The 22,357-nt window shown below is 35.5% G+C and overlaps 1 long non-coding RNA gene across 2 annotated transcripts; it reads right to left on the reverse strand.

Moving 5' to 3' along the window:
- Window positions 1-15,014: 15,014 nt before the first annotated feature.
- LOC135295366 (uncharacterized) lies at window positions 15,015-21,826 on the reverse strand. Of its 2 annotated transcripts, XR_010357433.1 has the most exons (4): window positions 21,634-21,826; window positions 21,366-21,472; window positions 20,806-20,972; window positions 15,015-15,571 (listed from the first exon to the last, which is right to left on the reverse strand). It is a non-coding gene; the product is annotated as an uncharacterized LOC135295366 (long non-coding RNA). The 2 variants fall into 2 exon arrangements; XR_010357432.1 differs by having other exon boundaries at window positions 21,366-21,686.
- Window positions 21,827-22,357: the final 531 nt, after the last annotated feature.

The following is a 22,357-nucleotide window of genomic DNA, read 5'->3' on the forward strand; positions in this document are numbered from 1 at the left end:
GCTGCACCACCTTTGATTCTTACTGTGTTAACTAAACAAATGCATCATGCATAAAAGTCTGAAAGCAGACCTAAGAAAATAATTTTATTATTGATATTTAGTTTATCTTTAATACCAGACCAATCTCTAACTTAACCAGTTTTCCAGTAATTCACTAATTTATTTGTATAATTTTTTTCTATTCATGATGACAAAAATTGAAAAATGCAAAAGTGAACACTAGCTATTTTTCAAGACTGGTGGCATTATTTTCCCCCATGATTTTGCAACTTTTACTTGCAATACACTACATTTAAAATAAAGATTTATTATTATTATTATTTCAAATCTCACTGGCATTTAATGTACTATCCTTAGAAGAGGTAGTACTTCAGATAATAGGTAAAAAGGTTTTTTATTCTTGTAATACAAACGACTACATTGCTTCTGTGGTTGTTATAAACTTAACTGATATCTGAGTAACTATTTGCTCAGATGCATGTGCTCATGTCATTTTTGGACACAAATCCTGGCTGGGGGATAGACCCAAAGCTAAGGTATCTCTTTGATGCTCACAGGATTTGTATACACTGTATACACTGGGGAAAGTGTATACAGAGATTCAGCTTATGGCACATATTTGTAGACTCATTGAAGAACCTTTTACAGTGGTAGGACTGTTAAATATGTTTCTTAGTAGTAATTAAAAAAGGGAAAATTAAACACAAGTGTATTTAATTACTCTCAAGGATTACCATAAAATTTCCTCAACAGTTCCCATTAACTTCTCCTTTTCATTAGATAGAAAAAAATAATGCTATTTTGTTTTAAAAAAATGTTTGTCTAAGTTGTCTGGTTTTGATGCATAAAGTTTGTCTGAATTTTTTTATTACTTCTTTTTAAACCTCGTTCCTGGGGTGATAGAGAGGCAAAATGCAACTGTTGCATTACGTTAGCTGTTTGACCACTCCCAAACACATGTTGGTTTTACTTCACCTGACAAATTACATCCTAAAATTCTGTGCCTGTTTAGGACATTAGGTACAGATCCAAATTCCTTCATATGAGATGCTGGAGATACTGATGTCTCAAGACATTTGGGGTGCATGTATGTACTGCAAAAGTCAGGTTGGGCCTTCGGTGAGGAAGTGCCCTGCTCCACATCCTTAGAGCCTAGAGCTTGGGAGTGGCCGCCAATTCCTGTCATATGAGAGGCAATGCTCCACACCCGCCCCAGGAGGGCCTAACCCAGCTCCTGAGTAGCCAAATGACTGGAAATCCCACCTGGGGCAGGGCCCAGGAAAGCTGAGGGATATTTAATGCTGTACACAAGGTATGTGTCTTGACCCTTCATTCTCTTTTAATTTGCTATCAGCTGAACACTCCTGAAACCCAGGAGCTGGAAGCTATATGTCTCCTTTTCTATATCTCTCGTGTCACTCTTTCTCATTTCCGTTTCTTCTAATTTTTTGAATGACTTACAGTTGAATGGACTTAAGAGTTTGCTAAATTGCTAATTGGATCAAGGTAATGTTTTGAGAAGTGTGCTGTGTTGATTGACTGTTGCAGTTACCCTTTTCCCAGAGTTCTCCATTTTTCTAAAATTGTCGGTAAAGTTTTTCTTATTGCTTTGACCTCTTGAGAGTGTCTTGTTGGTATTCCTCCTATTCATCTAACACGAACAACCATAAGCCCTTTAAAAATTCTTCTTCAGTGAGTTTTTTTGAGGCTTACACCACACCTTGATACAAGGATGTATTTTTAATTGGTTTTGAGGAACACTATTGACGACAGAGTACCTGCAGCCTATGAGGAAGGCTCTTATTTGTATGTCTTCATTGAATGGTCAGTGCAATAGAATAATACACTTCCTATGGAGTGTTTCACTGGGCAGAATACATTCTGTTTTTTCGTGCTCACTACGCTCTTACTATAATCTGCAAGAAAGTCTGACATGAATTATCAAGCCAATTTATTGCAAAAATGAGCCAGCAAGAGCAAACCACTGCCCCTGGCAGAATGAGTTACTGTCTCTTTGACGAGGCAGACAGTTCCTTTTGAATTCAGTCTACTATCAGCTGGTAAGATATTTTCCAAGGAGCTTCAGTCTCCTTTCTGTCTGTTTCTCCCTGCCTTCTATTTTGGCTCTATTGCCTCTTTCCTAATTCCCTTTTCTTTCTCTTTTCTTTCTCCTTAGCTTCAAATCTGTCTGGAATTAGGTTTCACTTAAAAAAACAAAGCACTTAAGATTCCTAAGCCGACAGTCAATGAATCTTCTCACCCATTTGAATTTCTTTGTTTTTCCTGTGCCAGAAAAGAATATATGCTTGTCACAGGACTGTGAAAATCACTGGTTCAGGTAGGAGAAAAAAAGCTTTTAAAAATGCATATTTGTCTTAATTTTCAAGATACTTAACTTTTTCTCTTTGTTGGTATACATTTTAAATAACTTTTTCTTGGACAGGTTGCATTAAAAAAAACCCCCAAAACAACAAAGAAACCAGGGGAAGGAGAGGAAGGTGAATATTACTGGGTAATTTAATGAAACCAAAATTAAGAGTCCAATACTGTGTCAGCAAAAATTCAAACAAATTATGTTCAAGAGTTGACTTGTATTTAAACATCTCCAATGAATAAGTGTACATTAAAAAAACAATAATTTATTACAGAAATTGAACTCAATTAAATAGATTTTTCATATGTTCTAAAATATGTTTTAACCTCTAAACTAAAGTAGCTGCCAGCAAATACAGATGTATACATTTGGATTGTAACATTCATATTTCAAGAAATATAACTTCATAAAATTGCACTTGCATTTAACCCACTTTAAAAAAAAAAGGTAACTACTGTGTATTTGTGGGACTAGAGAAGGATATATGTCATCCTAAAAGTTGTAAAAAGTAAAGAAATTATAGCTGGACTCATTTCTCCTCCAAGTGTACTGATTTAGGTAACTTTTTTTTTCTTTTTTTTCTGGGTGTAGCCAAATCTTTTTCTTAGATGCCTAATTCTATTCAGGCATTATATGGAGAACCTAGACACTATATTCACACAGGTTATAGGCATAGAAACATGTTAGGTTTCTAGATTTCTTAAGATGTTTTTCAACCCTTCTACAGCCTAGCGGTAACTGAATGCTTATAAAAATTCTAGTCATCAGACACCTACAACATGTTTTGCACTTATCTACTTCCTTTCTAAACTGTAATTTGTAATTATTTTTTTTCCCCCATTGTCAAATGTTTAGGAATGGGAGGCTGTTTCTTGGGAAAGACCTCTAAATATGAAGGTTTTACAGGTCAATATTAAATTCTCCTTGATTCTAAAGGTGAGTTTAAATGAAAACTTTTATATGGAAATTAACTCTGATATAAAAGGAGGAGTCAGGACTAGATGTAAAATAATTATTATAAATCTGATGATAGTAAAAATAACTTAGGTAAGATGCACATGCAACTAAGTTGACAAAATCACATAAACATGCTACACATTTCACATAGATACCTAATTTGTAGTTATCCCATGCTTTCTGTTCTCAACTATCTTGGTTAAAAAAAAAGTGAAAATCTGAACACAAAACTGGAGCAACCTTACTTTGACTTTAAATCAAGCACTGGATTTCCAGGGAATTGTGTAGAAACTGCCCAACCTCTAATTCATGTTTCTTTCTTTGGCTTCTCTTTTATAGACAGAAATCCATTAGGGACTCCACTATATGAAGAAGAAGCTGTATTTTAAGAAGGCATAGTTCACCCATGTTGCTGATATTTTGAATTTTAGTTCTGTAAGAACTCTCAGATGGCTCCACTCTGGTCTCAGTTATTCACATTACTTGAATTTTTCATACTATTCATCAGTTTTGTCTTACTGCACCTCATCTTTCTTTGTTATTGTGCTCTCATTCTATGCTATGAGAAGTATCTGCAAAAGGAACTTGGAACTAAACTGAACAGAAGGATGTAGCTAGGAGCCAAATGCCTGGGGACAGAGAACCATTAGTTGTCTGAAATTTCTACAGCTTATTTAAGTGTCTAGACTTCTTGTAATGGGACTGATGGTAGACTGAAGAAGGAAATGTCTGGTACTTATTCACAGGGAAATGTTGATGACCAGTTTTTACACAGCTGGTTTATCTCAGCTGTGTGTAAATGTTGGTACACTGTGTCCATTGCTGTGGACAAAAGGTCCATATATGTATATACATGTATACATATGCACATATACTTATGCACATATACTTATGACCCAACAACTGTCAGTATTTTTAATGTTTTAAAGGTTAAACCGTCAGAAGGATCTGACTCAGAAAAATTTCCCTAAAAGCTAGGGGTATTCTAGTATACAGAATCTAATATTTATCCTTTTTCTCTGTATATTATGTTCACCTTTCAATATTCCTTTTGGCCTAAGACTGACAGCACCATTTTCCTTGGGAAGAAGTTATCTGCAGCAATTACTGCAAGATTCTAGCACCCTGTGGCTCTCACTACCAGGCAGAAAATGACAGTGGTGGGAATTTCTTGTCCTCTCTCCTGGGGACCTACTCAAAATTCAGTGGGTGTGTTTGTCTGCTGCCCTGGAGGTTCCTTCTGTTGGCCCCTGCCAGGGTGGCAGTCCTTTCCAAATCGGAAGCAGATCCCACTGGGAGGTGACAGTCACGTGAGTATGGAGAAGTTCTCCTGTTCATAGAAGGAGATGCAGTGAAAGGTATTTCCGGTTTTGTTCATTTTTAACTCATCCATCAATCTGGGTTAATAAATAACTAATTAAACTCAGGTTTGAAGCTGCAGTGCTCTTTGAAGTTCTTATATTCCCTGAATCTTGAATCTATAGGGCATAGAGAGCTTCAACATGATGAATGTTTTACAACCTGTGTCAAGTGTACACAAAACACATACATGTCTAATATACAGAAGTTCCCAGAAGGTTTAGAAGGAACAGCTCCTAATTTCTTATTATATCTGGAATCTGTGTGCCTTGAGGATGTACAGAATCTGCTCAAATTTGAGGAGTTTTTCCTTATCTAGATGAATGTTACAATCTAATGGAAAAGAAATAGAGAAAGACAGGGGAGTCAAAGATTCTCCTGACATGGAGTCCTTTTTTTGGTGTTTTTTGTTTTCTGAAACTGGGTGTTTTGAGAAAAATAAACAAAAAGTAATAGATGCAGGTTTTTGGTTTGAAGTTACTGTTCAGAAATAAACCTGAATACAGTTTTCAGTGAACAAGTTTCTTCTTCGTATGAGGTCTTAACAATCAAAATTAAGGTGTTACCGCCAACCAGTTTTTATTTTTTAGCTAACATATATGTGCTCTATTTAGAGTTATCCATACATTGATAGCAATTATTTCAGTAATTTCTATAATACTAAAAAAAGTGTTTCTACTTCAATTTCCCATGTGTTTCTTATAGTTAGATGGTTTGAGTGTAATTTATCTTGTTTTCTCTATTCAGATGTGAACTGAACATAGATTTACTTACTCATCACTAAAAGTACTTCATTTGTCTTATTAAAATCATGTTTTTAAACCTAAAATAAATCATTAATGCATAGCTTAAAAAAACCCCAACCCTCAAAAAAAAAAACAAAAAAAACCCCAGCTTTAAAACCCCCTGAAAGACTATATGGGTTTTGCCTTGTTTGAGGGGTTTTGTTCATCAGCATCCATCACTTGGTTCTTTATCTTACTGGTGGAGGCATCTGAAAGAATTTTTGGATCTAGCTTTGAGTACAATTCATTGCCTATTTCTCAGACACAATTAATTTTTGTCATCTAGTGCAAGTTCATATACTGAGAAAAAAGAAAAAGTCATGAGTGAAAACAAAGGAACACACATAATACTAGGCACTTACTGTTCTCCTTAAAAGACCTTCCATTCTGTCTTCCTTCTATGACTAGATTTCTGTTCTCTCCCCAACTATGAAAAATATATAGGTAAGTATCTGTGTGCTATAGGGTCTTTAATAAGTTGCCTCTTTGTTGTGGATGGAGTGACCCACTTCACTTGGACCAGGGCAGTTACAATATGTTTATTGATAGAAACCAGCAATTTAACAAAGTTTAATAGTAAATATGACAGTCATTTAACAGGATTAGATGGCCAGGTACACTTGCTTATATTTATTGCATATAGGGAAGGATCAGACAGACCTCTCAGGGACACCCTCCTGTTGAGCCATGAGGTTCAGAAATGCATCCTCTACACATTCTCAGAGGGGAGTTTACATGTGTCTGGATGCACAGTTTTAGTCCCAGACTCGTTTGATTCTTTATGTCACAATCAACCCTTTAAGCTAAGATTTCAAAATTTCAGTGTGTTCATTCCAATTCACTTACCTAGTATGTCAGCAAAAAGAGGTCTCTCATCCTCAAATAATAACATTGAGATATGTCCTTTCTCAAAGGGAGATCCTGATGTGCAGCCTTCTTCTGTGCTAGAGACTCAACAGGCTCTGGGCTGTCCACTATTTATGGAGTTAGATAATTCATTTAGGGTCATATTTTCATGTTGACTACAGATATTAGTTTATTCCATAATTGTCTTAGATCAGCCCTTGACCAGCACTCTGGTTAGGTGAATTATCTAGAGCAGCCCTTGGCTATTGCATTATCTGTCTCACACAGATCTACTTGGAGTCCTATGAAGCTGCTATGACCATGTGCAGCCAATTATAGCTGCTGCTGGTGATTACTTGAGGAGGGTTATGGGAAATAAAGGTCAGGCTGGAGTCGAGGTGTGCCATCAAATTTATAAGAAAAAAAATATATTTATATCTCACTAGATCCTCTCTTCAAGAGAATGTTCAATAATTTGTGGCAAGCATAGTACTGAGTGTGTCTCAAAAGACCACCTCGGTGTTGCAGTACAATGGAGATGGGTCAAAATGGCACAGAATATTTCAGTAAGTATTTCTTTATTTCTCTAATTAATATCTGACCCACCAAAGATCTCAGCCATAAAATAATACTTTTCCAGACTTGTAACTGCTCTAGTAAGAATTGAACAGGGCTGAAATAATAACCAACATATAATAACTCTAGATAATGAGGGTTTATGTAGAGAATGTGAGTGAATAAACTTGTCAAAGCCATAGGTTACTCACCTTCTCTATTATACTGTTAGACCTTCACATATTGCTGATGGACAAGGTGTCCTTTCACACCTTTTTTTTTTTGTTAATGAGTGGGTTACAAATCTGAAGAAATAATTTGAAGCTACTTTGTTGGACAAGAATTCAGGAGGTTACATATAAAATATAGCAGAATAAATCTAACTGTATAGTGCTATTTAAAGTTATTATAGAGCCAGATAGTGAAATGAAATAGTATTTTCTGAATTGGAAATAAGTTTGAAAAAGTGAATAAAGAAACCATTTATTCTGGTTCTTTAAAGTCTCTCCATATTATACAGTAAGAGTATCAAGTAAATCATAAGGCACATATAAAAAAGTTGTCCTAAAAGTTGTCATTATGATGTTCTTGAGACAGTTTCTTTCAGACTTGTATGATTTTATAACAGGTAATTAATAGCATTAATGTTCTAAGAATTCAAATATGCAAGATACCTTTTCTCTTTCAATAGCAACTTGACTCTAGAAAAAGAACACTGGCATTATTTACCTGAATCATTTATGTTAGCATAGATTTTCAAATAAATACTTATTTTATTTAAGGAAAAATGACATTTCTATTTTTTTGGTTCTAAAAGTCATCAAAGTAATGTATATAGAAGCCAGATGCTTTTGTATTACATTGCATAGCTGAGAAATACTAAATTTCTTAATTTAAATAAAAGTCATCTGTGTCTGTTTATTCATGATATTTTGTTGGTCCAATGCTGTAAGATTTTCTACAAATCAGACTATCAGTAAATTTTTCACCCTTCTGAAATCCATGGAGAAATTCCAGTTAATTTAATTAGATAAAAAATTTCACACTACCTCTTGATTTATTTTGAGATACTTCTGTGTTAATGTTAGTAAAGCATAGGTGAATCTCTGAACTGCCTGATACAGTTCAGGATTGCAATTTTTTTTCCCAGGAAAAATTATGATAATGTTGTATGAAACATATTGATGATAATGTTGTATATTGGAAAAACATTTTGGCATGAGGTGGGCCAAGTACTTACACAGGACTTACCCAGAGAGATAGTTGAGTTTCTCTCCTTAGAGCTATTCAAAAGCTGTCTAGAAATGACAGTTTTTCATGCCCTCTGTAACAAATGTTGAGGCATAAATAAAAACCAAATCTGTCCTTCTCAAACGGCTAAGGTACTATCTGCAATATTGGAAAGGTTGTGGCAGACTGGTGAAGTTCCTACTGACCAGAAAAGAGGTAACAATTCTCAGTTTTTAAAAAGTTAACAAAGGAAGGCCTGGGGAACTATAGGCCTGTCAGTCTCACCTCTGTATCTGGAAAAATCATGAAGCAGATCCTCTGGTTTGCAGCATAGGTGGATAAGGGAAGAGCAACAGACATTGTCTACGTGGACTTGTACAAAACATTTGATACTGCCTGATATAATGATCTTGTGTGGGAACTGGAGAGATATGAACTTAACAGATAAGCCACTCAGCAGTCAAGGAGTTGGCTGGCTGGTTGCTGTCAGAGTTATGGTCAACAGATCTCTGTCCAAGTGGAAACCAGTGATGAGTGGTGTTCCTCAGGGATTGCTGTTGACTCTGTTGCTATTGACCATTTCTGTCAGTGGCAGTGGGATTGGGTGAACCCTCAGAAAATTTGCTGGTGACATCAGCCTGTGTGGTGTGGTCAACATACTGAAGGGAAGGGATATCATCCAAAGGGACCTGGGAGGTAAGCCTGTGTAAGCCTCACAAAGTTCAACAAGGCCAAGTGCACAGTGCAGTGTCTAGTTCAGGGCAATCTCAAACACTGGTACAGGCTGGGTAAAGAACAGATTGAGAGCAGCCCTGAAGGAAAGGACTTTGGGTGTTGTGGTGGACAAGAAGGTCAACATGACACAGCAATATAGTTTTGCAGGTGAAAAAATTAACTGTATCACAGGCTTCCTTGGAAGAAGCATGGTCAGCAGGTCAAGTGAGCTGACCACTACTCTGTCTTGTAAGAACCCACAAAGCAATACATTCAGCCTCAACATAAGAAGAATTGTTGGACTGAGTCCAGAGGAGGGACACTAAGCTGGTCACAGAACTGGAGAACCTGTCCTATGAAAATAGCATGAGGGACTTGGGATTGTTCAGCCTGAATAAGGCTTTGGGAAGACCTTCTAGCAGTCTCCTAGTACCTAAAGGGAGCCTACAGGTAATCTGGAAAGGGACTTTTGACATGGGCATATAATGACAGGAGGAGGGGCAATGCCTTTAAAAGGAAAGCAATCAGATTTAGATTAGGTATTGGAAAGAAATTTTTTGCCATGAGAGTGGTGAGGCACTGGAACAAGTTGCCCAGAGAGGCCATGGATCTTCAAGGCCAGGTTGGATGGGGCTTTTTGAGTTACATGGTCTAGTAGATGTCATCCCTCCGCATGAGAATAGGATGACCTTTAGGTTGGAATAGGATGACCTTTAAGATCCCTTCCAAACATATGATTCCCTCCATTCTATGATTTTATGAATATTGGGAAAGATGTAATTTTGAAGGCCTATGGAATGATCTATTGTATAATAGAAAGGATGAAATATACTAAATATAGAAGAAATCCTTTGGGGGAAAAAAACCAAACCTGTGAAGATAATTCAAAAAATGCCTTGTTACCAACAACCTAAAGGTAAAGCAACAGTTTCTGAAAACCAAATTTTTTGTTTTCCGTACAAACAAATATTAAACAAAACAGTACAAATAGATTAAAGATATAGAATAATGGTTTATTTTTTCAAGACTGTGGTGCAGTGAATTGAATATTGTGGCATTTGCCTTTTTTTTTTTTAATGCATTTGTCACTGTCTTTGCTATTCTCTAATGCCTGCCTTAATCCTAAATGTCCCAGTGCATTTGTAAATGCACACGTTTATGCTATTTTGAAAGGACAATTAACTGTTTTTCAGATAAGAGACTTAATTTATTTAATATATATGAAAGTTTTACCTAAATTCTGGTCGTGAACATGTTTCATGTGGGGATTTTTCTGTGATCATTTGACTATTTTTAATAAAAATTAAGAAGATTATTTATTTTTCCTTTTATTAAAATGCATTAGCAGGCAAGATACAGCATAATATATGGCTGAGAGCTTTTTAATTTGTTGTAATCTGAATACTAGTAATTGAACATTTGAATTACTTTTGAGGTTGCCATTTTAATTTTTTTACTGGGTTATGGGAACTGAATTTAAAAGTTTCAGTATTGTATTTATGTTTCTTAAGTTTGGATCTGAAGAAAAAGATAAAAAAGAATACAATTCAAATCACTGATAGACACCATTAGTACTTTGACACCAGAGTCTTCTGTTTTGTTACATTAGTATTATGTAGTGTTAAAAATGTCTTCTTGAAACTCATTCAATTCCACCAAAGGCTGAGTGACCTTTCATTATGATACTCACCCTTCTAATTGTAATTGACAGAACAATTTCCTAGTTTCCATTCTGTCACAGAAAACTAGATATGGGCTATTGTAGCAGGCACAAGGCCTGCAAGGCCCTGGAGATCAGAAGCCTGAGCTAGGAAATACCAAAGTCAGCATGACTAAGGTTTTAGAAGCCCCTCTCTTCCGCCTTTCGGACCCTGTTATCTCCCTGTATATCCATAGGTCACTTTTCCCCTGACCCTTACTATTGGACAGTTTTCAATCCCCCTGTAAGGTATAAAAACCCCTAGCCCTGCCCGGTTCGGCAGAGGAGAGCTGTCAATGGACCCTTCGCAGAGACCCGAATAAAAGAACCCTGCGGAACCCACACAGCGCTGCTCCCTCTCTCTGCGTCTGCTGCGGCGATACCCAGGGTGACGGCCCCAGGCATGCTGAAAGAGCTGAAATCACTAAAGAGCTGACTGCAAATCACTATAGCTTGCCTGGGCTGCCTGAGCCTCCCGCTGGGCGATCCTGGACCCTCCGTGAGCTATCCTGGACAACCGGCCTCCCCGCTGGGCTTCTGCCCCTGGGGGCCATAGCTGGCGCCCGAACAGGCTATTTGTTACTCGAAACATGATTGGAACACCTTCAGTTGTAATGGGCAGGATCACCCTATTAAAATTTATCCCAGTGGAATTGTTCTGGCAGACACATTTCTTAAGATAGAGAGAAGCACTCATTATCATGCCTAAGCACACACAAATAAATTTAAAAAAAATATTTCCTAAGATCCCACACATCATCCAGTATCTGGATATTACTGTAGCTTCAGGTCAAAAACTTGGTGGATCAAGATTCATTCAATTAGGAGCATTTTGCATTAATTTATGACAACAGAGGAACAGAGTCTTTCCCTTTTTGATAGGAACTCCAGTTATGTATTCTGATAAATGTAGATAGTTTTAATGCAATAAAATTAATATTTTATATGTTTATGAAGTAATGCTGTCCTGGTTTAGGGCAAGTTTGGGAGATAACCCCCAAAGGGGCTTCTCTACAAAAGCAGATTCAATTGCCCCTCCCCCCTCCAACCAGTTCAGGAGAAAATATCTCCTTGGAGAACAAGTGGAAAGAAACCTGTTTATTAAACAATAGAACCCAAACAATATTAAACAATAAAACTTCTCACTGCTCCAAAGAAAGCAAACTCAGAACAGTCCCCTCCCCGGGTTGGAGCTTGGCTCACTCAGTCTCTGATCAGTCTCTGGTGTTGGAAACGCCGCGGCCCAGGCCCGGCCAGGGGGGCCACAGGTGGAGCTGCCGGTGCTCTTCTAAGTGTTCAGTCTAGAGCAGACTTGAACAGGTCCAAGAAAAAAGGAAAAAAATCACAGTCCAGGGAACTTCTTTGCCTCAGCTAGCTAAAACTAACTAAAAGCAAAAAAAACAGGGAAAAAGGAGCTCTGTCCGGCTGTCTGTCCATCCGCAGACAACACAGTCCAGGAGCAGGAATGTGGAGGAGGGAGAGCAGTCTGAAAACAAACTGCGTGCTTCTTCCCTCCCCTCTTCACTGTCTGGAAGAGAGTCTTAAAGGTGTAAAACTTATTATTTGGTATAAACAGAACAAGACGATTGGGGATAAAAGCATCATATAGTCAACCCAGGACAAATGTTTATATACTTAGTTCAAAACTGTGGCATGATTGTTAAGCAAGTTACTTTAAAAAAAGTTTTTGAAAATACAATTCTCCCCTTCATTAAAGTTTTTCAGAGTTTTTGTCCCATGATTGTGGTAAATTTGGAAGACCTAATTCTTAGTGGGAAGACGAAATATCTTCCAGAAGTCAGTCTGGGATTGTCTTGTTGGGGAGCTTGTCTAGAGTCTCTCTTGGGGTCAGGAAAAGGACTGTGTAGACATAGGCTCATCAAGATTCCCGTGGTGCCAAACAACTGGCTGCCACTAGTTGGAGTGACTTACAGCCTCCCCCTCTCCAAGGTTCTCTGGACAATTCATTTACACTTAAATTTGCCCTATTTTTTCTATTCCTTTTAAACTAATGTTTAAGAAACCCCAACTCATGCTAGGTGCTACATGGCTTAGCTTATTTAAATTAAAAAAAAATCCAATTAGTTTGAGTTTTTGCCTTTTTTTGTGCATTTCCCTACAGGATTCCAGTGTGATTAAATACTGCTAAAAGCAATTTTTTCCTGGAATATCCCTACAAAAATAATGCAACTTGTGACTTTCCTGATTAAAAAAAAAGTCTTAATATTTTCATACCTAAATTATGTTAGGTCATTTTGTTTCTCTTCTGTTGACCTGCTGTCTTGGACCCATATCTTGTAAAAATTAATGTATTACCTGAATATCACTTTAAATTAAATAAGGTATTTGCTCTTTGTGTTCTTACTATCACAGAACAAACAAACAAAACAAACCCCCAAACCCAAAAAATCAAACATACAAAAAACAGTTCCTTGATTCTCTGATCATTCCTTACCAAACCAATTCCAGTTTGAAATTATCACAGTAAAGCACTCCCATCAGGGTGTGCAAAGTGATTCTTCCCCTCTTTTCAGCACTTGTGAGGCCACACCTGGAGGACCATGCCCATCTCTGGGCTCCTCAGTCTAGAAGAGAAATTATTACATTGAAGAGAGTCTAGAGGAGAATCACAAAATTATTAAGAGCAAGGAGTAGGAGGAAAGCATGACAGAGGTGAGACTCTTCAGCCTGGAGAAGGCTCATTGGTAATCCTATAAATACGTGCAATTAGCTGAAGGGAAGGTGCAGAGAAGATGGAGCCATGCTTTCAGTGGGGCACAGTGACAGGACCAGATGCAGTGGGCACAAACTGAAACACAGGAGGGCCCCTCTGAGCATCAGGAAACACTTGTTTACTGTAATTCAGTGTGGAAACAAGCTTCTCAGGGAGACTTTGAAGTTTTCTCCTTGGAGACATTCAAAAGCTCTCTGGATATGGTCTTGGGCAGCCTGCTCTAGGTGACCATGCTTAAGCAGGAAGATTCTTCCAGCCTCAACTGTTCTGTATTTCTGTGAATGATGTTGAAGGTGCATGACATAAATTATATCAGTGGCACTAATAATAAATTGACAGGAATAATACTTCTAGGTTCGATCCCATCCTACTTGGAATTCTAGGCTATAAAAGATAATACATATTCTCAAGCTCAGTTTTTAATGTTATGATCAAATGGCAGTATTTTCACATGATTCCCATGTCATTAATGCATAGGATGAATGATGCTCCTGAAATGTATCACATTTATGTACTTAGTTACTCCCTTTGCTGTAATACTTTTATTTCTTCTCTCACAAATTTTTGTAGTAAAAATGAAGAAAAAAGTATTAGGAAAGAAAGATTATCCTTCTTTTTAAGGAGACTGATTCTGAAGAATAATATAAACACATTTTGTTAAAGAGTGTTCTTTTCTGACGGTGATAAATCAACATCTTCATAAATAATAATTTTATATATTCTTTATGTTGAGAATATTCAATATAAGACTCTAAGACTTAAATTCACAGATATGATGATAGTTCAAAACTGTTACCAAATTTAATTTGTGATATATGGTGAACATGTGAATTTCTATGTAAAAATTCTACCAGTAAAAACATCAGACCTTCTCTGCTTTGAATTTGGCACTGAGGTAAGTGGTTATTTTATACCTTTTGCTTCACACTCTCTAAATTTCTTAACTTTACAGATGAAGACTGTACTTCTACTTAGTTTCATAAATATGTTGCCAAGATCAATTCAGCATTCAGATTATGGCGGTCAGAGCACCTTAATACATTCTCAAAGAGATATTAATTATTTGAAGATTAATGATTTTACATTAATTAATTTGGATTAATAATTTGGACCTCATCTAAGGAATAAGCTTTGGAGACCTATGAGAAGAAAAAAAAGGAAAATGCGAAGAAATTTTCACTCAATGCATGTGGCTTGAGTGTGCATAAAAATGAGTGTGGAGTCATGCAATTAGAAACCTAACAATAACATAAATATCAGAGGGCACAAAACTAATTTACTTGTGTTTAATTCTGATATTTCATGAATACCAAGTACCGTTCCAGTGAAGAGTATCACAAAATTTTAGGAATTATAATTGCTAAGCATTGCTGTAAATGCAAAATTTCACAGTCCAAAAATTACAAAGATTTAGAATCCAAATTTTGATGAAAAAATATGCCTCATATTGATTATTTTGTTTTATATTGCATTTGTCATTTCATTAAAAATAATGTCTTATTCTATTTTGATTTTACATTTATTCACTACATTTCTTTTATTAAAATGGGAGAGCTGGATTATGTTCTAACATCTTTATAAACAGACATACTTGAACTGTATGGGTTACCAGCTAGACATAAACACCTGCAGTGTTTCTTGAGGTGCTCAGTAATTTTATTTTCTATTTTGGGATTTTGTATGTGTCTGTGATCTGCTTTTTGCTAATTACAATGTATAAGTTTTATTTTTAGAATGGAATAAGGAAGTCATAATTGGACGTTTGAAAAGTATCATATTTTTAATAGTGCTTTCTGCAACACAAAGGCAGCAGCTTGATTTTTATGCCATCCTGTTTTTATATACTGAATCTTTTGCAGTCAAATAGTTTGAGCAAAGAAGAAAAGACATTTTTGAGAATTGTAATAGTCTGTTTCTCCCACAAGGAAGTAGATAGCTTTCTCTGAAGGCTGCTTTTGAGGGCTACTTCTTCCATTATCTCAGTAGCCTGTGAATATTAACTGCCAGATTTGGTTTAAACAAGAATTTTTCTAATTGATTCATAGATGATACTGTTTTCTATAATAATTTCAAAGAATATCAGTCATAAACAAACTAAAAGACACTGCCATAATATTGATAATATTGAGAATACTTGCTTTGAAACATAAAACCGTAAGTAGAAGAATCAAACCAATAAAAAAACTGATTCCATATCTTTCCAGATTTTGGACAGATGTCTTCCAACAAAGAGTTACTTCAAAAAACAGAAATAAAGACTTCTTTGAATGTTTAATATTTCTGATACTTCCTTAATGCTCCATGTCTTCATAGCGCCTCTAGGAAGTAAAAAAAAAAAAAAAAAAAAAAAAAAAAAAAAAAAAAAAAAAAAAAAGTCAGGACTTGCAATTAAGTGAGTATACTAAGTCAGTCATGAGGAAATGGAATTGATGGATGCACCAGCAAGCATGTCACCAGCAGCTCTTAATTATAATGGTATTTCACAATTTAGATTCCCAACCTTTACAAGTGATTTGAGACATTCTAATTTTGTTCTGCCTTGAAGCAGTTTCATTTTAGTCAATAAATTCCATGAGATTCCCTAATGTAGGGCTCAAATTGAATCTTAATTACCAGGCTGATCTAATAGCTGACAAAATTTCAACTTTTCTGAAGTGTCACGTAGTATGTGAAACTCTGCTTTGAATTCTACATGGTAAAAAATTCCTTAAAACTCAATTACAACTTGACTTTTGAATCAATTATCCTTTTGCTCTGGCACTACAATCATAAGTTTAGTGGTATATACTTAGTCACTGGGAAAGAATATTAAAATGCTGGTTTACTCAGTTATAGTCTGTCTCTCTTCTGCTGTTCATTATCTTTGTGGCTGTAAATGTTAGCATGAATATTAATCAACTGTGCTATGTGTTTTTCTCCAAAAATAACAAAATAATATATATGTTTTGCAGAGAAATATACACTGAATTCCTTTACAATTGATCAGTACAAGGCAAGTAACAGATTTCAAAGAGCATTACATTTAATACAAGGTAAAATGAATAAGCAGAATGAATAGCATACTATTTAGCTAATTTTTATATGTATTAAGATTAATCTATGCAAGGTCCTGGTTCATATGTAGTAGAGAGTCCACCCTTACTTTGCATTCCTTCACACTTGTTTCACTGGTCTTCAGATTTCTTTCTTTTTTCATTCTAATTTCTGTAACACTAAATTAGTTCAAGATGAATAGTGACACTTTTGTTAAAATTTCAGATAATTATTAATTTTCTTTCCTTAAAATTTTACTGAGTATCTTGGAGACCTCACTAACATCTAAGTAACTGTGCCTTCTTCTCATTCTTTTAAGTATTTCTTATTTATGATATGCTGTTTAAGCTTTTAGGAATCGTCATCTACAACTTTAGTTATATTAGATAGAGAATTGTTGAAACATAAATATTAAATAAAAGACAATTGATGAAAGCAACAAAATAAACCATTCAATTTAGTATAATAAAGGTAAGTTACTGTAGATATAATTTGATGATATTTGCTTTATAAAAATTTTAAAATATGCTGTTTTTAAACTATGATAAATATAATTTTCAGTTTATATCTAATACTTGTTGCTGTCATTAGCAATTTTCATAATCTTTAATTAAAAACAAATTTAAAAAACCCTCAAAAAATAAAACCAACCCAAACTAATGCCCTGAAATTTTATTTACATTGTAACTTCACTATAGTTATTGTCCAATATAATAAATCTCTGTTTTTAATATTAGTTAACATTTTGATCTCACTTATGTCATCAGCTTCTTGAAAGTAAGGATATGTTATGATATGATTTCCATTACCTAAGTGTAGCCCTTAGCATCACACCCTTGTAGGTATCCCAGGGAACCACTATTCGTTCTGTAAACAGAGATATTGCTATCCCTTTGCTACAGACTTGTAGCTGTTTTCACACCATGTGAGATTATCTGCATACATATGACCTAAATTAATTTTGACTGTGCCACTCTGGAGAGAGGTGGCCTTTAAAATGAACTGCTTGGCATTTGAAATATGGCTTACAGATTCCAGAACTACCATTTTCAATTGTCCCCTGCTGTTCTCCAGAGATTTGAAGTCATCCTAAGAACTCTAAAGCATTTAACTTTAACCTTCTTGGCCAATTAGAGAAATAATTTCCTCTGCTTGCTCTCACCTTGGTCATGCATGTCGCTCTACTAAGTTTTTCTCTGAAAAACACATATTTCATTCTCTCTGATTCATGGTTGATACACCTATATTGTCAGTGCAGATCGCACACATTGAAATCCCGAACCTAATTCCAATGGACATTAATACCAAAGCCTGAGAATGTTTGCATTATTGCAGAGGCTACCAGGTATCCAGTATGGGAAGAGCCATGTGAATGAAATTATTTAGTTAATGACAAAGTCCTGATTTTAGATAGCATAAATAATTTTAAAACCTCCTCTCTTTTGCTTTAAAGTTGTCTGAACAAATGATATTAGATATATAGTTAATTTTGCTGTGTACTTTGACAAACACCTTCCTTTTTAAACAATAATTTATTTTCCTAGTGCAGAACAGAGACTCCATGGCAACAAGATAGTTTGAAGCAGAAAAGATATAGGCAGAAAACACAGATAGTCTGTTTTCAGAAATTCTCAAAATTAATAAGAAAAAGCACAGCATGTGTAAAACAGGGTCTAAAGAATTTCACTTTGTTTAAAGCAGCATGTAAACATGAAAGAAGTCCTTCAAATGTCAGTAGGTCAACTCACATTCAACAAAATATAAAGTCTCACAATTTAACTGTAAAGCTTTTATTACAGTTTTTTTTAGGAAACCCAAAATATCTCTATCTGAATGTAAAACACTGGCTGAAATAAAGGGGTAGAAATCTCAATCTCACTGAAATAAGAGATATCTTTATTCACTTCTGTTCTCTGAGTGTGAATGTGACATTCTGTTCTCTAAATAGTCCTGAAGTCCCAGGTGTTCAATCTTCTCCAAGAGAGCTGGGCCCCATCACATGTAACAATGCTTGGGAAAACAAATGCAATCACTCCAAAGGTCCTACGTATTTACTCCTTCTTCTCCCCAGCTTTATATACTGAGCATGATGTCATATGGCCTGGAATATTCCTTTGATTAGTCTGGGTCTCCTGTCCTAGCTGCCCCAAGCTCCCACACGACCTCAACTTCCTCACCTGTGTGGCAGCATGGAAAGCAGAAAAGGCCTTGGCTCTGTGCAAGCCCAGCTTAGCAAAACCGAAAGCATCTATATTGTTAGCCTCACGCTCAGCAAAAATCAAACCACAGCCCACTCTAGCCATTGTGATGAAAATTTACTCTGCATCAGCCTAAACCAGCACAGTGTGTCATTAAGTCAATCTTAACCAACCAAGTTTGCTTCTTGTTGTACAGATTATAGGTGTCTCAAAAGTAAGATGTAGTGTCAAATTCATCAGTCTAAATTTTGTATCAGACAGCATGTACTAGTATTTGAAACAGCATTTTTCATTCTAAGTTTTATGGGAAATAATAAGGGGAAAATATATCTATGAAACAGTAATAGGAAAAAATATATATTTCTATATACGTACACATATAAATCATATGCATCCATTAAATATATATATGCATATATGCATGTTGCTAGGGTTTTTTTCAGAACAGAAAATAATTAGTAAAACTTTTAATAATTATTGTTTAATTAAATTATTGTAAATTGTAAAAATTATTGTAAAATTAAATTTTATCCTCATTGTGATGGGTTGGCACAAGCCAATTGCCGAGCAGCCACACAGCTCCTTGCGTGTGGGATGTATGAGAAAATTTTTGAGTTGATAAGTAAATGCAAAGACAGTTAATGAATGAAGGAAAGTTAAAAAAAAAAATAGAAGAAGAAGGAAATTACAGGCAATTCTTCAGACTGATACCTAGACACTCTCTGAGCAGTGGCCACCTAGGGAGACAACACCCTGCTCCCTACTTCCTCTTCTTTCTCTGCTTTAAGTTTTATCACTGAACATGGCATCATATGTTATGGAACATCCTTCGGAAAATTCGTATGACAGTCCCAGCTCTGTCCCCTCCTAAGCTGCCCATCCCCAGCCTTCTCTCTTGAGCAAGAAAAATTCAACAACAGGCAAAACATTAGTGTGTTATCAGCTTTCCATTTTATAGACACAACTCCAAGACCAGAGAACTATACAGACTCCCACGAAGCTAGCTTCATCCAAGCCAGATGCAGTACGATTATAATTGCTTTTCTTTGAAAGAAAAAGCATATGAACTAAAGAATGTTATTATAGTTAAAGGATTAATTTAGTTTTTCTCTTTTCAGTAATCTTGTTCCTATCTCCTCCATATCTTCAATAAGAAGGGTTATTGGCATTTATTTTAGTGAAGATCTTTTGTTATAAAGAGTATATATTTTTAGTCCAAATTTCATTTGTTAGATAATTGTTAAAAGAATGGTCGCATCTTCATCTATTTGTTCCTTCACATTATTTTCTCTACAACATACCCTTATAAACAAATCTGAGGGAATCCTTGTTGTGCTCTTAGAAGTAGTAAAATAGTTCAGAAATATACTTCAGCACCACAACTGGGTATTTCGCTTCTGTACTTTGACCTAAAGATGTCACATAGTCTATGTCACTCTCAAGTAACTTAATTGAATGCAACACTCTTTCATATTAAATACTATTTTAAATGTTTTTAATTTTATACCTGGAAGAACTTTAACTAAAGGTCATTATACTGGAAAGCTTTTATTATTGTATATGAAATGTTCAAAACAGCTGAAGAGCAGAGATGAATTAATAATTTCTAGCTTTTCTATAATACAAAAAGCTAAACTAATATAGCCTTAATATTGTTCTGTAGATATGAACAAAAAAAATTACATTTAGAAAACATAAAACTTCTAAAAAAATTAAATATTGTCTGACTGCTATGAAAAATACTTTTATCAAAAAAAAAAAATCCAACAAAAGCAACAACACCAAAAAATCATGCCTGAAACATTTAAAATTGGATAGGTATCAGATTTCCTGGAAAAACTTAAGTAGTCACCTCTCAGATCAGAGCAGATCAGAGCAGATTTCTCAGACTTTTTTGCATCTAGGTCTTGATATCTTTCAAGAATGGAAGCTGCAAGTCTCCAGTATTTGATTATACCCATAGAGAATAGATTTTGTTGAACTGACTCATAAACTTACCTCTTACCCGTTTTTCTCTTTGTTTCAGAAAAATACATAAAATGACCATTAAATCTCTAGATAATGAATTTTTTGGTGAAACAATTAGTTTTTCATGAAGAATTACTGCTTCTATATCCTCCCATGATCTTGTTTCTTTTAAAAGAAAATGAAGCACAACACAATTCATAAGAAAATGAGACCTTCATAAAAAATGCAATGAGATTATAAGAACTACAAATGATTGTAGCTGTTATTGATGAGGATTAATATGATTTTGTGGAGTAACTTTTGCTCCATATTAATATAATATTCAATTTAGAGGTATGAAATATGAGACTTACCTAAGATGTAATTGTACCAGATGGTTATGTATCCAATTAATGAAGTAGTTGCCTAAGAGCATACAAGTAGTGCCATTTTTGCTGATTTGGGGTAGTCTGCCTCTGCCAGTACACAAGGGGAACTTGCACAGATATTCAGTTGACACATGACACAGTGACTGTAATTACTAGAAAGTCACAAAATTTTATGAGGAAATGACAAAGTAGATTATGGGTCATTATTTCAAACTCTGAATATCAGAGTTGGTTTTTCCAAAAATAGTACTCAGCTAAACTGATCAACAAATTTAAATCTAGACATGTGAAAAAAATCATTTGTTTCCCTTAAATATTTTTTGAAATTCTTGTCTTAAAAGCATCTAAATTTTTAATAAATTTTGTGTACTCTTGATAGAGTAGATAGAGTAATATTTATTTGTTGTTGCTGTCAGGAACTTCATTCTTATGTCCATCTATGTAGGCCTCACTTCACCTATACAGGCCTTACACGCCATAAGTCCCACCTTAAGATACCTTTTGCCTGGAAGCCCTGGAGATTCTTTTAAGCTCAGGGACTGTACCTCTGTTGGTAAGATTGCTGTTCCTGCTTGTGTTGTGAAAAGGCTTGCCTCTGGCTCATTTCATGGAGCAGTCCTGCTCTTGCTGCGCCCTTTCAGTTAAGCAGAACCTTCCAACAGGACAATTAAGTGAAAGTATTTTAAAAGATCCAAAAAGAGAGGGAAAAAAAAGAAAGGAGAGCTTATCAAATATATAAAAAAGGAACATTTTCATAAAAGAAGATCTTGAAACGAAAAATAGCTGACATATTGCATGGGAGTTAGTTCTCACAGGCTTAAAGGATTTGTTTCACTCATCCACACATAAGCACCTAACGACAGCTCAAATAACTCCAGACATCTAGAGCACCAGCCTAGATGTGAAAGATATGACACAGGATCTGTGATACTCTTGCCTTCCAGAAGCAACAAGTGAACATAAAAAGTGTGTCCTAGGACACATCACTGTGCAGATAACTGTGTGGACTCTTGGTATAACATGTAAGTGACTTCAAGTGAGTTAGCTGTGTCAACTCCTGCAGAGATGAGCTAATCAATACACTCAATTGACCCACCTCACCAGAAAATAAACAGCTATTTTAAAACAAATGTGTAGCTCTCCATTGACTTTACTGACTATGAGATCAATTCATTTGTCAAAGAGAGGTCTGTAGTGTAATTTGGGACTCTCTTGGTTATCTGAGGAATCTGTATGAGGCTTTCAGTATTGACAACATTTACGGAGACCCATGCCCTTCTGAATCAGCATCCAAAGAAAACATAAGTAGATGTAGGAATTTAAATGGATCTGTACTCCTATACTTATAGGAGTAAAGAAGTGAGTTGTCCTATAAAGAAATGAGTTGTCCTAGATCTTTACCAGTCATAATAGCAACTCAGTGCCTTACACTGTGTGATACACTCTAGACACCAACTTCATGACCAACCTGATATCCATTCTGCAAAAACATAGACATCTCATATATGTTATGGATGAGATGTGTGGACAGTGAGGT

This window comes from Passer domesticus, chromosome 2 (genome assembly GCF_036417665.1).
Source record: "Passer domesticus isolate bPasDom1 chromosome 2, bPasDom1.hap1, whole genome shotgun sequence".
Taxonomy (NCBI): Eukaryota; Metazoa; Chordata; class Aves; order Passeriformes; family Passeridae; genus Passer; species Passer domesticus.